Here is a 16,735-nt window from a genome sequence, read left to right on the forward strand (position 1 = left end):
TACAGGAAAACATGCATTACACAGCACTTGGTACAAAACAGTAGAGCATGCTATACATACAGGAAAACATACATTACACAGCACTTGGTACAACACAGTAGAGCACGCTATACATACAGGAAAACATACATTACACAGCATTTGGTACAACACAGTAGAGCACGCTATACATACAGGAAAACATACATTACACAGCATTTGGTACAACACAGTAGAGCACGCTATACATACAGGAAAACATACATTACACAGCACTAGGTACAACACAGTAGAGCATGCTATACATACACGAAAACATACATTACACAGCACTAGGTACAACACAGTAGAGCACGCTATACATACAGGAAAACATACATTACACAGCACTAGGTACAACACAGTAGAGCATGCTATACATACAGGAAAACATACATTACACAGCACTAGGTACAACACAGTAGAGCACGCTATACATACAGGAAAACATACATTACACAGCACTGGGTACAATACTGCACAATACACACAGTACTGCACAGCACTCAGACAGCAGAGTATATAATACAAGCTAGTAGAACCTACTCACACTGTTACTACTACTACTACTATTAAACAGCACTTTAGACAAGTACAAGGAATTTATGGCTTCCCAAACTGGAAAATTTTGTGGAGCCCCAGTGTCAGGATTCGGGATGCATGAATCCACTGGACCATGGCGGGAGGTGGTACTAGCCGACACCTGGGACCGGAGTCTAAGTGGCACCTGGACTTCACCAGAGCCTGCAGCAAAGCGGGATGGACTTGCTGCGGCAAGGTACCACCAGGTCATTCCACCGGTGTGACTAGCCCGTGGTGGCAGCTGAGGTCAAAGTACCTTAGCGGTAGACTGTCTCGTAGTCAGGTCCAGGCACAGGGTCAGGGCAGGCGGCAGAGATGCAATGTCAAGTCCAATTCGGGGTCAGCAATGGGAGGTCCAGGCAGATGGGAACAGGAACACAGGCACACGGGACACCGCAATGCCTGTGCAGCGCTGCGTAATCTGTGTGCGCTATATAAATAAAGAATTATTATTATTATTATTAATGCAGGAACACAGCAACACAGAGAAACTCTGTTAACACAGGAACACGGAGGGACTCTGGTAACACAGCAACACAGGACTCAGGAGGAGGTACCCACAGGAGCAGGAACGCAGGATACACAGGAACGCTGGAGACACAGGAACGCAGGATAATCCCTAGGGAGCCTGTCCGGCAGGGGACACAGGAAGGGTCTGGAAATTTATCTGGGAAGGCGGCAGGCCAGCGCCAATTATCGGCACACTGGCCCTTTGAATCTTTGCGAGACAGGGTCGCACACGCCACACCGCGAGAGCCGCAGAGACCGTCGCTGAAGCCAGGAGAGGTGAGTTCACCGGTGGAGAGGCTGCGGGGACACACGGAGGTACAAGGGTGCGTCTGCGACCCGGGATATGGGTCGCAGGAGCACCCGTAACACCCAGGAGTAGAACCAACTACATAGATACAGGACCAGATTTACCCAAGAAGACGGGGTCACAGCATAGGAAAGATGCTGCAAAACTGCGACTTACAGACACAATAAATTTAACGCCTTCTTAGCAAAAGCTTGCTACTGTTTGTTGCTCCCATAGATATCACTATCTATGGGAATGAGGTTCAAAAGTCCTGAAATGTCTCTTGTGTACATGTGTATTGAGAGCAGGAACAGATGTACAAGGATTTCATGGGTGAAAATTTGGTGGGTGGTTTGGTTGCCCATGGGCCACCTAGAAGGTTTGGGCCCCAGGCTACCGCCCAAACCACCTATATTATAATACACTACTGCACAAAGGTATAAAGCAAAGGAGCAAAGTATAAAGGAGGCAACAATAAAATACATAATGGTGAGCGGCCATTGAGGCAACAGTTTTATTGCACTTTTAGTTGTATCCCGTTATACAAACCACATAGCAGTCATATAGTGGAGCACATATTCATTATAAAGGAGAATACACAGCTGGCACAGTGATAACTGGGTGGAGAACTGGGCACAAGAGCAAAGCGAGGGCTACATACAATGCAGTGTATTATAGGACGCACAAGAATACAGCATAAAGAGCCTTTGAGATCAGAACACAAAGAGCATCGCTCACAAAGAAGAGTGCACTGCCGGGAACAAACCACACCACAAGATATGCAGGACGGTCCAGGAAGCAGAGTACACAGACTGCGCTGGACTGCACCACACACAGTGCCAACTGCATACTGTAATATGACTGTGGAAGTATAGAGAGGGGTCATCCAACTCATGAATGTGCGTCTGTCATCGGACACAGCGCCCTATGTACATCTGGAATATGCCCTTTAAGAGTTCAAATGGTTGGCGCTAAGTACCACAATAAGCGTCTCCACGCTGAGGAACTGGAGTCTACACATTCCCTAAATGTAATAAAATTATTGGTGGGCGGTGACTTGCCCATCTCTCTCCGAAATAAGGCAGGATTCCGGAAGTAAGAAGAAGCTCATGGATCCCATGACTCAATCTACCCTTTATTATTATAGAAATGTAAATGAGATTCTCAATGCCCAGTATCTGTATGAAGTACAGTCAGGGGACTTAGCACTTAGCTTTGAGCTCCAGTGGTGGAACCACCTGTGAGCCAGTCGGAGAGAGGAGCTGGGTAAGAGGCAGGAGAGACACTGGTAGAGACAGAAACTTACTAATTAACTACAGCAGCTTCTATCTCACCCCAAGTGCTTTATTTACATCCGTCCGGCTCATCCGACAATTAGAAACAGAACCTGCAGGCAGGGAAAGCTGATAAATGACAGAGTTTAAGGCAACTATAGGTAAGACTGATAGAAAAGTTACAGGGCAAGAGAGGTCTCACAGGATTCCCTTTTGATCTGGTATTTGATGCATGTATGCAAATGGACTTAGATATGTTTTCTACAGTGGAAAACAAAGTTAAGTTCAACAGAAGTAAATTTATTCATAAAACAGGAACTATGAACAGATACTGACCGGATCTCCACACTAAATAGTTCAATAGCACAGACTTGTAAAGTGTAAGCGTAATGACTATATGACATTAAGAATATTTTCGTTGTGCGTTTCACAGTCTGAGCTTGATGTGTACCCGGTCATGCTGGGATGTGATACTTGGCAATACCATCATGCCAGGTCTGTAAGATAAGGCACCAGTAACTATGGAGGCTCTGAAAGTGCTTGATGATAACATAGCTGGCAGTGAGGTTGTGCCAACACACTGCACCAGCCAAGAGAAACGGCAATGAAAGAAGTTGGCACCATGTGAGGGACGTGTAGTTAGACCTCGTACAGTAGATAACTGTTAGGCCTGGGAAGATCCATTATGGAAGTGCCCATGGACTGGAGGTCAACATACAGGGCCGGTTTTAGACAAAGTGGGGCCCTGGGCAAAGCCAAAAGTGGGGCCCCAAAATAAAACTATTCTATGAATAGTCACAGTCAGTAAGAGGCTCTTTTAGCCCAGCACAATAATAACACTTTGACTTACTATACTACTGTATGTAAACTACAATCTGTAATGGGACTGTAGGAGAATGTTATAGGAGACAGATGATACCGTATGTAGATTGATGATAGAAGATAAAAATGGAAGATGATGTATATATATATATATATATATATATATATATATATATTAGATAAGGATAGATAGGCAGATAGAAGAGATATATATAAATAGACAAAAAACTAGGTAGATAAATGGTTAAATAGACAAATTATAGGAGAGATAAGAGATATAAAGACAGGAGATAGATGATAAGCATCTTCACCCAGGCAGGGGTCTTAAAAGAGCAATAAATCCTCTGCCCACAAAAGTCCACATGCAGGGGGCCACTTTAAGATAGGGGGCCCTCGGCAAATGCCCTGTTTGCCACCCCCTAACGCCGACCCTGTCAGCATGGACTTGCTCTTATGGACTAGAGTAATCAGTCATATTCAATCATGTGGTATGCTTTATGGAAGGTCATCTTTGCAGGATCACCTACAGTGCATTGCAACCACCAAGCATACCCAAAAACTGTTCAGGAACAAGCAAGTGTATTGTAACACCTACAATCTAAACTAACCACAACATATGTCTTACCAGTCATTGATGCCGTAAGGAAAAGATGTCACTGTTGTGTGTAGATGAAAAGTTAACCATTACAACTTTTCCAACCTATCACACAACTCTTGCATGTTGTGAGCTTTGTTATAAGGAGCAGGGGCGTAACTACAGTGGTAGCAGCTGCTATGGGGCTTGCAGTGTCAGGGAGCCCCATTATTTGACCTGAAACACTAGAGTGTGGAGGATGTGCACCATTATATACATATAATGCTGCACATTGCACAGCATAATATGTATACAATATATATGTGATGTTTATATGCTGTATCTGTGATGTGTATGTACTGTATGTGTATACGGTATATCAGGGCCGGATTAAGGTTGGTGGGGGCCCCTGGGCGCAAAATCTGGTGGAGGCCCCCACTGAGTGTAGCGTACATACACATCCTCCTGCTTCCTTTCCACTATCCCAGCAGTAACACAGCTACATACAGCCGCCTCGCTCCCAGTAGCACAGCTACATACAGCCGCCTCGTCCCCAGTAACACAGCTACATACAGCCACCTAGTCCCCAGTAACACAGCTACATACAGCCGCCTCGCTCCCAGTAACACAGCTACATACAGCCGCCTCGTCCCCAGTAACACAGCTACATACAGCCACCCAGTCCCCAGTAACACAGCTACATACAGCCGCCTCGCCCCCAGGAACACAGCTACATACAGCCGCCTCATCCCCAGTAACACAGCTACATACAGCCACCTCACCCCAGTAACACAGCTACATACAGCTGCCTCATCCCCAGTAACACAGCTACATACAGCCGCCTCACCCCCAGTAACACAGCTACATACAGCCGCCTCGCCCCCAGTAACACAGCTACATACAGCCGCCTTCCCCCCAGTAACACAGCTACATACAGCCGCCTCACCCCCAGTAACACAGCTACATACAGCCGCCTCACCCCCAGGAACACAGCTACATACAGCCGCCTCACCCCCAGGAACACAGCTACATACAGCCGCCTCATCCCCAGGAACACAGCTACATACAGCCGCCTCATCCCCAGGAACACAGCTACATACAGCCGCCTCATCCCCAGGAACACAGTTACATACAGCCGCCTCATCCCCAGGAACACAGCTACATACAGCCGCCTCATCCCCAGGAACACAGCTACATACAGCCGCCTCATCCCCAGTAACACAGCTACATACAGCCGCCTCACCCCAGTAACACAGCTACATACAGCCGCCTCATCCCCAGGAACACAGCTACATACAGCCGCCTCATCCCCAGGAACACAGCTACATACAGCCGCCTCATCCCCAGGAACACAGCTACATACAGCCGCCTCATCCCCAGTAACACAGCTACATACAGCCGCCTCATCCCCAGTAACACAGCTACATACAGCCGCCTCATCCCCAGGAACACAGCTACATACAGCCGCCTCATCCCCAGTAACACAGCTACATACAGCTGCCTCTCCAGTAACACCACTACATACAGCCGCCTCACCCCCAGTAACACAGCTACATACAGCCGCTTCATCCCCAGTAACACAGCTACATACAGCCGCCTCACCCCAGTAACACAGCTACATACACCCGCCTCATCCCCAGTAACACAGCTACATACAGCCGCCTCATCCCCAGGAACACAGCTACATACAGCCGCCTCATCCCCAGTAACACAGCTACATACAGCTGCCTCTCCAGTAACACCACTACATACAACCGCCTCACCCCCCGTAACACAGCTACATACAGCCGCTTCATCCCCAGTAACACAGCTACATACAGCCGCCTTCCCCCCATTAACACAGCTACATACACCCGCCTTATCCCCAGTAACACCACTACATACAGCCGCCTCATCCCCAGGAACACAGCTACATACAGCCGCCTCATCCCCAGGAACACAGCTACATACACCCGCCTCATCCCCAGGAACACAGCTACATACACCCACCTCATCCCCAGGAACACAGCTACATACACCCGCCTCATCCCCAGGAACACAGCTACATACAGCCGCCTCATCCCCAGTAACACAGCTACATACAGCCGCCTCGCCCCCAGTAACACAGCTACATATAGCCGCCTCACCCCAGTAACACAGCTACATACAGCAGCCTCGCCCCCTATTAACACAGCTACATACAACCGCCTCATCCCCAGTAATACAGCTACATACAGCCGGCTCATCCCCAGTAATACAGCTACATACACCCGCCTCATCCCCAGTAATACAGCTACATACAGCCGCCTCATCCCCAGTAATACAGCTACATACAGCCGGCTCATCCCCAGTAATACAGCTACATACACCCGCCTCATCCCCAGTAATACAGCTACATACAGACGCCTCATCCCCAGTAATACAGCTACATACAGACGCCTCATCCCCAGTAATACAGCTACATACAGCCGGCTCATCCCCAGTAACACAGCTACATACACCCGCCTCATCCCCAGTAACACAGCTACATACTGGGGCCAGGTATACATCCCCCACACTGATATATACACACCTTTATATACTTATATACACACAGATAAAGTTCTACACGCATATACTTGCACCCATATATACACACACACATTTATGCACTCATATACATTTATACACTAATACAGAGTATATAGAAACTCATAACGTATATACACACATACAGCAAATACACACACATTCAGTATATACAGCATATATGAGTGTATAAATACAGTATATGCAACACAGTATATACACAGGAGATGCATATATACCCATATACACAGTATATACACAGGAGATGCATATATACCCATATACACAGTATATACACAGGAGATGCATATATACCCATATACACAGTATATACACAGGAGATGCATATATACCCATATACACAGTATATACACAGTAGATGCATATATACCCATATACACAGTATATACACAGGAGATGCATATAAACCCATATACACAGTATATACACAGTAGATGCATATATACCCATATACACAGTATGTACACAGTAATGCATATATACCCATATACACAGTAGATGCATTTATACGCTGTACATGCATATATACACAGTATATGTATGTATATACTGTACATACATATACATACACAGTATATACCCATATACACAGTATATACACATAAATACACAGTATATACACATAAATACACAGTATATACCAATATACAAACAATATATACACATAAATACACAGTATATACCAATATACAAACAATATATACACATATACACAGTATATACACAGTATATACACAGTATATACACAGTATATACACTGTATATACACATATACACAGTATATACACTGTATATACACTGTATATACACATATACACAGTATATACACTGTATATACACATATACACAGTATATACACTGTATATACACATATACACAGTATATACACTGTATATACACATATACACAGTATATACACTGTATATACAAAGTATATACATACAGATAAATATATATGTATATACTTACCTCTTAGGGTGACTGGCCGTGGCTTCAGGCGGGTGGGGGGTCTTTTGGTTCTTGTTCTGCTGGTAGGGGGTCGGCGGTGCTTGTTCAAGAGGGGGGGTGGCGGGGGGGGGGGTGCCGCTTGTTCGGACGGGGAGGGGGGGCGACGGGTGCTTTTTCAAGCGGGGGGGGGCGGGGGGGGCGGAGGGGGGTGACGATTGTTCAGGGGGGGCGCCGGGTGCTTTTCCAAGCGGGGAGCGGAGGGGGGGGGGTGTCGCTTGTTCGGGCCGAGGAGGGGAGGGGCGGCGGGTGCGTGTTTGAAAAGGGGGTGCGGGCTTGCTTGTCCTGGCGCGGGGGTTGATGTCACGGCCATGAATGGCGGGGGATGGGCGGGCCGGCAGGCGGCCACCTGTGCCGGGGCTCGCTTGTTCGGCCGGGGATGGGAGGGGGGGCGGTGGCTGCCTGTTCGAGCGGGAGCGGGGGGGCGGGGCAATTGAGCGGGTTTCTTGTTTAGGCGGGCCGGCGGGGGTTGGTTGCTCGGCCACACATGCCTGGGGATGGGCGGGCGGGAGGCGGTAACCTGTGCCGAGGGGGGCGGCCTTGGAGGTGGAGGCGGTGTCACCTGTGCTGAGGGGGCGGCCTGGGAGCTGGAGGCGTCTCTGTCGTGAAGGGAGATGTCGTGGAGGCGTCTCTGAGTCTGGGAGCGGCGGGCATCTCAGACGGGTGGCGCGGGAGGTGCGATCTGGTGGGGGCCCCTTGGGGGGGGCAAGATGGTGGGGGCCCCGGGGCTCGAGCCCCGGGAGCCCCGCCTATAATCCGGCCCTGCGGTATATGGTGTGTGTATATACTGTATGTGTGTATATATATGCTCTATATATGAGTGTATAAATGTGTGATTGTAACTTGCGTGTTTGAGTATACAAATATTTATATTTGCGGGAAGGGTGGCCCCATTCAGAAGCCTGCTATGGGGCCCTGCCTCTCCTAGTTACTCCCCTGATGAGCAGAGCTCTACTGGTAAGTAGTTATCCGGAGATCTTATGTAACACTTCAGATTGCAATTTCATAAGAACATCATCGCAATGAATCAAGCTGCAAATTTTTTCCAGATTTCACACTGAAACATTATGCAAGCTGGTTGTGTAAGTTCATTGTCCCAAAAAGCCCCTGAAAATAAGACTATTTCCATTGACTTTCCAACTGGCTTGGCACATGACACACTAAAAGCAGGTTAATGCCCATTCCTGCCCTAAGGCAGTCACACATGTTGAAACAAGCTGCATGGGACTGACACAAATTACTACTGGATAGAGAATAGCAAAGAGAGAAAGGTCCACATTTATCAAAACTAGTAGAGTCTGCAGGGTGCGATGGATTCATGCGATATGTCTCACCTTCTCATGAATCTGGCGCCCCCTGCAGAATGCACCATTATTTTTCTTTAGCCCTTTGATAATGCTTTAGCATTGTGACGCACAATCCAATGAACATATACACTCACCGGCCACTTTATTAGGTACACCATGCCGCAAAGATGCTCTATTGGACTGAGATCTGGTGACTGTGGAGGCCATTTGAGTACAGTGAACTCATTGTCATGTTCAAGAAACCAGTCTGAGATGATTCCAGCTTTATGACATGGCGCATTATCCTGCTGAAAGTAGCCATCAGATGTTGGGTACATTGTGGTCATAAAGGGATGGACATGGTCAGCAACAATACTCAGGTAGGCCGTGGTGTTGCAACGATGCTCAATTGGTACCAAGGGGCCCAAAGAGTGCCAAGAAAATATTCCCCACACCATGACACCACCACCACCAGCCTGAACCATTGATACAAGGCAGGATGGATCCATGCTTTCATGTTGTTGACGCCAAATTCTGACACTGGCATCCGAATGTCGCAGCAGAAATCGAGACTCATCAGACCAGGCAACGTTTTTCCAATCTTCTACTGTCCAATTTTGATGAGCTTGTGCAAATTGTAGCCTCAGTTTCCTGTTCTTAGCTGAAAGGAGTGGCACCCGGTGTGGTCTTCTGCTGCTGTAGCCCATCTGCCTCAAAGTTCGACGTACTGTGCATTCAGAGATGCTCTTCTGCCTACCTTGGTTGTAACGGGTGGCTATTTGAGTCACTGTTGCCTTTCTATCAGCTCAAACCAGTCTACCCATTCTCCTCTGACCTCCGGCATCAACAAGGCATTCCGCCCACAGAACTGCCGCTCACTGGATGTTTTTTCTATTTCGCACCATTAACTGTAAACCCTAGAGATGGTTGTGCGTGAAAATCCCAGTAGATCAGCAGTTTCTGAAATACTCAGACCAGCCCTTCTGGCACCAACAACCATGCCACGTTCAAAGGCACTCAAATCACCTTTCTTCCCCATACTGATGCTCAGTTTGAACTGCAGGAGATTGTCTTGACCATGTCTACATGCCTAAATGCACTGAGTTGCCGCCATGTGATTGGCTGATTAGAAATTAAGTGTTAACGAGCAGTTGGACAGGTGTACCTAATAAAGTGGCCGGTGAGTGTATATATATATATGAAGATATTATGGGTGAAAGTCCTTCTGAGTAAAAACTGTGGTGGGTGGTTTGGGTGGCCATGGGCCCCCTAGAAGGCTTAGGCCCCGGGCTACCGCCCATATATGTAATATACTTCTGCCTGCCATACAGACTGACCTATTAATTAGACATGTTAATACACACAAGCTCGGCCCATGAGTAACTGCTTCTACTATGTTTGTAGGTGGTGTTTTAGCACTTTGTACTAGGGCAGCTACAACCACTAAATGCCTTCTCGTTGCCCATCTGGAATCCAGATGAGTAGAGACGTTGTATTTAATTAGACCCAGAGCTAAAGGGAAGTGTGCCATGTTTTTCCTCTCTGTTCAGTATCTCCACATATGTGAAGACCCCATGTGTTAAAGGGATAACGTAACCAATATCATGGTTCCCCAGGATTAAACCTGCAATGTTTCAAGAAACATCCCCATGTCTGTACTATACTGTCTGGTATACAGCTCATACACAGGTGCCGCAGTGTTGATGAAAGAAAGCAGCCACTATGTGGTCCACTTTAATTATCCCTTTGGGGACTGCAATAGTAACTGAAATTTGGGACATCTTTTCTTTGGTCCTGAATGCCCAAATTTTAGTTCCCTGATCACAGTCTTTAAAACCATGAATAAGTGGTGTAGAATTAGTGCCAATACACTAATAAGACCCACATGGCATGGTCTATGCCAACGTTCCCAATATTGGAGTGATAAACACAGCTTTAAGTTTAAAGAGAACCCGTCATGCAAAATAACCCCCCTAAACTAAATATATTTTCATAAACTGCCATTAGAGAGCATTACCTCTATCCCTTTATTGTCCCTCTACATGCCTGTAAACCTAAGCAATGAGGTCCTAAAGCTGTATGCAAATGACCTGTGAAATGTCCAATGAAGCATTAGCATATTCAAGCTGTCCACTCTATTCATGAGTGGGAGGCACAGCCACACCCCCAGTGCATGACTGACAGCCTGTATAATGATGTGAGGCTGTATAATGATGTGCTTCCTGGTGCTGGTGGCCACGCCCCCTGCAGCCTGTGTGTGCATGTGTGTGTGTTTAGGAGAGATACAACAGCTCCAGGCAGCCATGTTATAGCAGAACATGTCAGATGTGTAGCTGATGTCTGTGTCTCTCACCTGTGTATTAGGAGGATGCAGCATGTCAGCAGATGCAGTACACACACTAGCCATGCTTTACTATACATTACACACAGACATGAGCAGGGGGAGGAGAGGGGAGGGGGAACAGGGGTGACATCACTGCCTCTGACCATGTGACGAGCGTCATTTACATGATAAAAAATATGTGATTTTACAATGAATAATGTATGAAATAACTAGATAAAGGCTGGGATGGGATCCTTGAGAGCTGCTCCAACAGGTAGAGGTGACAGGACTAGTGACACAGACCTGATGACAGGTGTCCTTTAACATTTCTTCTAGTTGCCATCTATATCCCTCAGCAGCTGTGTCAGTGTTGCTTTCTATCTCTTTTTAGTGCTCTCTTCCTTCCCTCTCCATAGACCTCTATGGGCAGTGTGTAACCTGATCCCTCAATGAACTGAAAATCTCAATATGGATTGAACAGCAAATCCATATGAGCAAGCAATTTGGGAACCTGGATGGAAAAGATGGAGAAGGAACAGAAGGTAATACATGGAAAAAGAGTTATTTTCCAGTAAAAGGGACATTAAACTGCTTATACACATTTGTTTAAAAGAATTATTGGGTGCAAGATTTAAAATTAAATACTGTACCTGTGCCCACAGCGTTATTGCTTCAGATATATTCAGCTCAGGGAAGATTGTCTGTACAACATTCTAGCAAAATTCCAGATGTGAGAAGTACAAGCTCTGGATGAAATCCTGAATGTTCCAGTCATTGATGGCAAGCAGAGATCCTGAAATAGAAGGTCACCATGAAGCTCAAAGGCAATGAGAATGTTGCAGATGATGTTGTTCTGGTTATTTATTTACATAATATTGACGGCAGAATTCATACAGTCCTTATTGTGCTGAATATTAATAGTTTCTATGAATTCAGTATTGTTACACACCACTCAGGGTCATGCTGACTATAAACTATTATCTTTCTTGTGTCTTTCCATCATCTTATGTTCAAGGTTTTGTTTTGGATCTTGCTCTATTCCTGGATGTCACATAACCTTCACATACTCTTTCTTGTTACAAACATATCCTTATACAGGTTTGTCCTTAAAGAGAACCAGTCATGCAAAATAACCCCCCTAAACTAAATATATGTTTGCCATTAGAGAGCATTGCCTCTATCCCTTCATTGTGTGTATAGGAGAGATACAACAGCTCCAGGCTGCAGCCATGTTATAGCAGAACATGTCAGATTCATGTGTACCTGATGTCTGTGTCTCTCACCTGTATATTAGGAGGATACAGCATGTCAGCAGATGCAGCACACACACTAGCAATACTTTACTATACATTACACAGAGACATGAGCAGGGGGAGGAGAGGGGAGGGGTAACGGGGGTGACATCACTGCCTCTGACCATGTGACCAGCCTCATTTACATGATAAAGAATAGATGATTTTACAATGAATAATGTATGAAATAACTAGATAAAGGCTGGGATGGATCCTTGTGAGTTGCTCCAACAGGTAGAGGTGACAGGACTAGTGGCAGAGACCTGATGACAGGTGTCTTTTAAGTAGGGGACCGCCTGTATTCTCATAGTAATGCATTAGTTATTTGTATTTCTGAGCGCAGCCATCAGTGAGTAATGATAAATATAATACAGTACATAGTGCACTAGAAGCAAAGTGCACAGTCTTTTTCTGCCTTTGGTCTATGTTGGCTCCGCCCAGTGCCGCCAGGCTCCGCCTAGCATAGAGTGCCTGAAATGGTGAGAAGATCTGCAGTTTTCGCACACAGTGCTCACTGCTAAATTCACCATGTAATGGGAGCGACGCCATTCTGGTAAGGATAGGGAGAGCACTTCCGATCTGCCCAGGTTGAAATTTGAAGAGACACTGAGCTGTAATTCAAAAGGAGGCGTGGTACACTGGCAGCCTGGAGAAAACATGACTCTTCTCTTCAGAATATAACTCATCTATACTCATTGGCATATTAGAAAAACTGCCGTAAATCTTCATTAAATCTTCAGTAAATCTTCATTTAAAAAATCTTGCACTTGGACTTGGTGATCAGCAATATAATTTGGTGGAGTGCATTGTGCAACCGGTTTTTAATTGCACTGTGGTTTATTTCTCAGCAAAAGTGACTGCCATGTGAAGAAATTTTTCAGAATACCATGTCTCCATTGAGCAATTATGCAATGGCTATATTGGGCGCTAGATTTTCTCTAATTCAGGGGTAGGGAACCTATGGCTTGGGAGCCTGATGTGGCTCTTTTGATGGCTGCCTTTGGCTTGTAGACAAATCTTTAATAAATAGCGATCAGCGTTGTGTGCGTCTAAGACACATAGCGCTGATCACTTTGTAAGACACAGTGGGGCGTGTCCTGTGGCCACCTATCTACTGGGGGTCATGTGCTGTGACCACCTCTCTCTTGTGGGGTTCATGTGCTGTGGTTACCTATCTCTTGGGGGTCATGTGCTGTGGTTACCTATCTCTTGGGGGTCATGTGATGTGGCTACCTATCAACCGCGGGGGCATGTGCTGTTGATACCTATCGCTTGGGGATCATGTGCTGAGGCTACCTATCTCTTGGTGGTCATGTGCTGTGACTGCCTATCGCTTGGGGATCATGTGCTGTGACTGCCTATCTACTGGGAGGGCATGTGTTGTGGATGCCGCTCTACTGAGGGGCATGTGCACATTGCATGTCTCTCAAGGAATTACATTTTAAAATATGTGGCTTCATGGCTCTCTCAGCCAAAAAAGGTTCCCAACCCATGATCTACACCAAAAAGAGGGACCAGTTTGATCTTCACCATTTGGCCACCTTACATATATGTACACTACAAGTGAGATCTTAGTGCATTGATTTCCAAGTATTTTGGAAAAACACAAGAAAACACCTGGATGTGTTCAAGGCGGAGAAGAAGAAGTTCACCAGACCAAAGTGATAACTTGGACAAAGTACACAGGAAAGGGCAGGGTCATACGGACAATTTAATACTGTAAGTCATTAATGTGAATGCAGGACTCTGTTTACGGTCAGGAAGATTTAGCTGTCAAAACATACAGAAAGCGTCCACCACGTGAGAGCTGAGGTCATTAATATTGAGCTATCGTTTCCATCATCTAAAGTGCCCATTTATTTTCGACTGGAACAAATCTGAACACATGAAGACATATAACATACATCTGAAAGACCTGGTTATGGTGGAAAGTCTAGATTGGAATATTATGAATATATCAAAGGTTTCAGTTTCCACATAACTGCAGGAAGTGACAGATTTATGGTGGACATTGGGGAAACTATTAGACTGTTGACAAAGAGGCAGTAAATCTCCATTAATACCAAATTATAGATGGCTCATACATGTAACCATTAATGGCCCAAAAACACAAGGAAAGTGCTACTGATATTGGGTTTATGATATTGAGAGACCAAAGATCTCTCGCCAACCTTTGAGACTGAACTGCCGATCTGTGGGGGTGCTACATGTCTGATCCTTCTCATTCTAATATTGATGACTTATCCTAAGGATGGGTGATGAAAATTAGTATCTCAAAACCAAACCTATAGACACTAAGGCTACATTCATATTGCTGTTGCCCGCCATATCGTAGCACGGTGGGCACACAGTGGCACCGGGAAACAGCGGGCACACATCGCTGCTCACCCCCGCCCATCTCTATAGAGGAACATGGTGCGCGTGTATACGTCCCCCATACGGCAGTGTAAATTCAGCCTAAATAACACACTACAAGATGTAGAATTCTGTACATAATAATAATCTTTAATTATATAGCGACATTATATTCCATAGCGCTTTACAAATCATAGGGGACATATACAAATATAGGAGGAGATTTATCATCAAGTTTCTGAGGTAAAACTGTTCTAGTTGCCCATGGAAACCAATCAGAGCTCAGCTTTAATTTTATAAACATCTGTGGGAAAATGAAAACTGAGCTCTGATTGGTTGCCATGGGCAACTAGAACAGTTCTGCTCTAAGAGACTTATGATAAATCTCCCCCATAATATTGCATTGCAGAGTACAAACAGTCATATGGAACAGTAGGATTCATTTGTTGTGTTTTTGGGTTAAGGAAGTTTTCCCCATTTTCAGAATAGGGAATTGCAGGATGATCGGTGGGGATCCCAGGAGTCAGACCCCCTCCAATCATCTTCCTGTGGATCATGAGAATGGTGTTCCTGTTCTTTTTAACGTGTGGCGCGGTAGGATTAGCATGCTTCCATAGAAATGAATGGCGTGTGAAGACTCTCCACCCATCAGTGGAAGGTATAGTGTTCCACTGGGTCTCCACTAGGCTGACTATAGATATTGTTGGGTGTGGAGTATTTCCACACGGTGTTGTATCACATTTTCCCATAAATGTTGTAAATTGGGTCTTTGGGTTGCTGGAGTTGGCTTGCCAGCTAATCCCATGAATTCCATTGGTGATAATTCCTAAGATTCCTAAGAAGCCCTTGCTATCTTGGGTGGACGGCATTAACTCATACCAACTGGAAGCCTTACTGTGAGAGGTGGATGCAGGATTCCTGCACATATCCCTGAGCTGTTCCTCGTATCCACAGCAGGGGTGAAAGTCATTAGCAATGGCTCCTGAGGTCATCACAAAATCATTGTCACATTCTAAAGATTTTCATTTTTAAAATCCCTTTATCAATATAAGGGCTTGTTTTGCGAGACCTTCTGTATTATGTTATCATGTTAAACTAAAGCTCAGTATAGGGGCAATATACAAAAACTTGGTTAGACACACCCCAAATAAGATTATAAGCTTATTATATTATTATATACATAGTATTATGTTATTATTTCAAAAACATTTTGTGGTTTCTATTGACTATAGCACCAAAGTATTTTTCGTCTCTGCAATGAAGGGTCCTAAATAGTTAAAAAGCTTCTCACCTCTGTCTTTTTTCTTTTTTTATTCCGCTTGCGTTTCCACACAAAAATGAGAAGGTTTGCCAAATGTCCATGAGAGGCTGGCTGCTCCCACCTGTCCTGTTGCCGGGGCATTCTGGGAAAACATCTCAATATTTACTCACTTTAGACCAAAAAAGTAAAAAAATGTGAAAATTAAAGCCTTAGCTTTTATCAGTAAATTAAAGTAGAAGACTCACACTCAGATCAAAAGAAAGCACAAGAAGAGAACAAAAAGGTTCCCATCATAAATTCAGATACATAAAGACTTATGTTCCATTAAAGGGTGAAGTCTCTGGAGACCCTGTAAAATATTTAACTTCTGCTTCATATAACTATGTACAGGATTGTCCCAATATAATTTGAATATATATTACTCCATTTTTATACATTATGTTGTTCTTTTATGCAGTGGCGTAACTAGGAGAGAAAAAATATACATATTAGTATACTCACACATGCGAGTTACAATCACATCTAAATACAGTCATGTGCACACACAGCATATACACACACATACAGTGCCATATGCAA

At 45.1% G+C, this 16,735-nt stretch overlaps 1 long non-coding RNA gene across 1 annotated transcript; it reads right to left on the reverse strand.

The window, feature by feature from the left end:
• Window positions 1–861: 861 nt before the first annotated feature.
• LOC140106728 (uncharacterized) lies at window positions 862–16,292 on the reverse strand. The gene is made up of 3 exons (XR_011850843.1): window positions 16,187–16,292; window positions 11,899–12,041; window positions 862–1,030 (listed from the first exon to the last, which is right to left on the reverse strand). It is a non-coding gene; the product is annotated as an uncharacterized lncRNA (long non-coding RNA).
• Window positions 16,293–16,735: the final 443 nt, after the last annotated feature.

The sequence above is a fragment of the Engystomops pustulosus genome, chromosome 11 (assembly GCF_040894005.1).
Source record: "Engystomops pustulosus chromosome 11, aEngPut4.maternal, whole genome shotgun sequence".
Taxonomy (NCBI): Eukaryota; Metazoa; Chordata; class Amphibia; order Anura; family Leptodactylidae; genus Engystomops; species Engystomops pustulosus.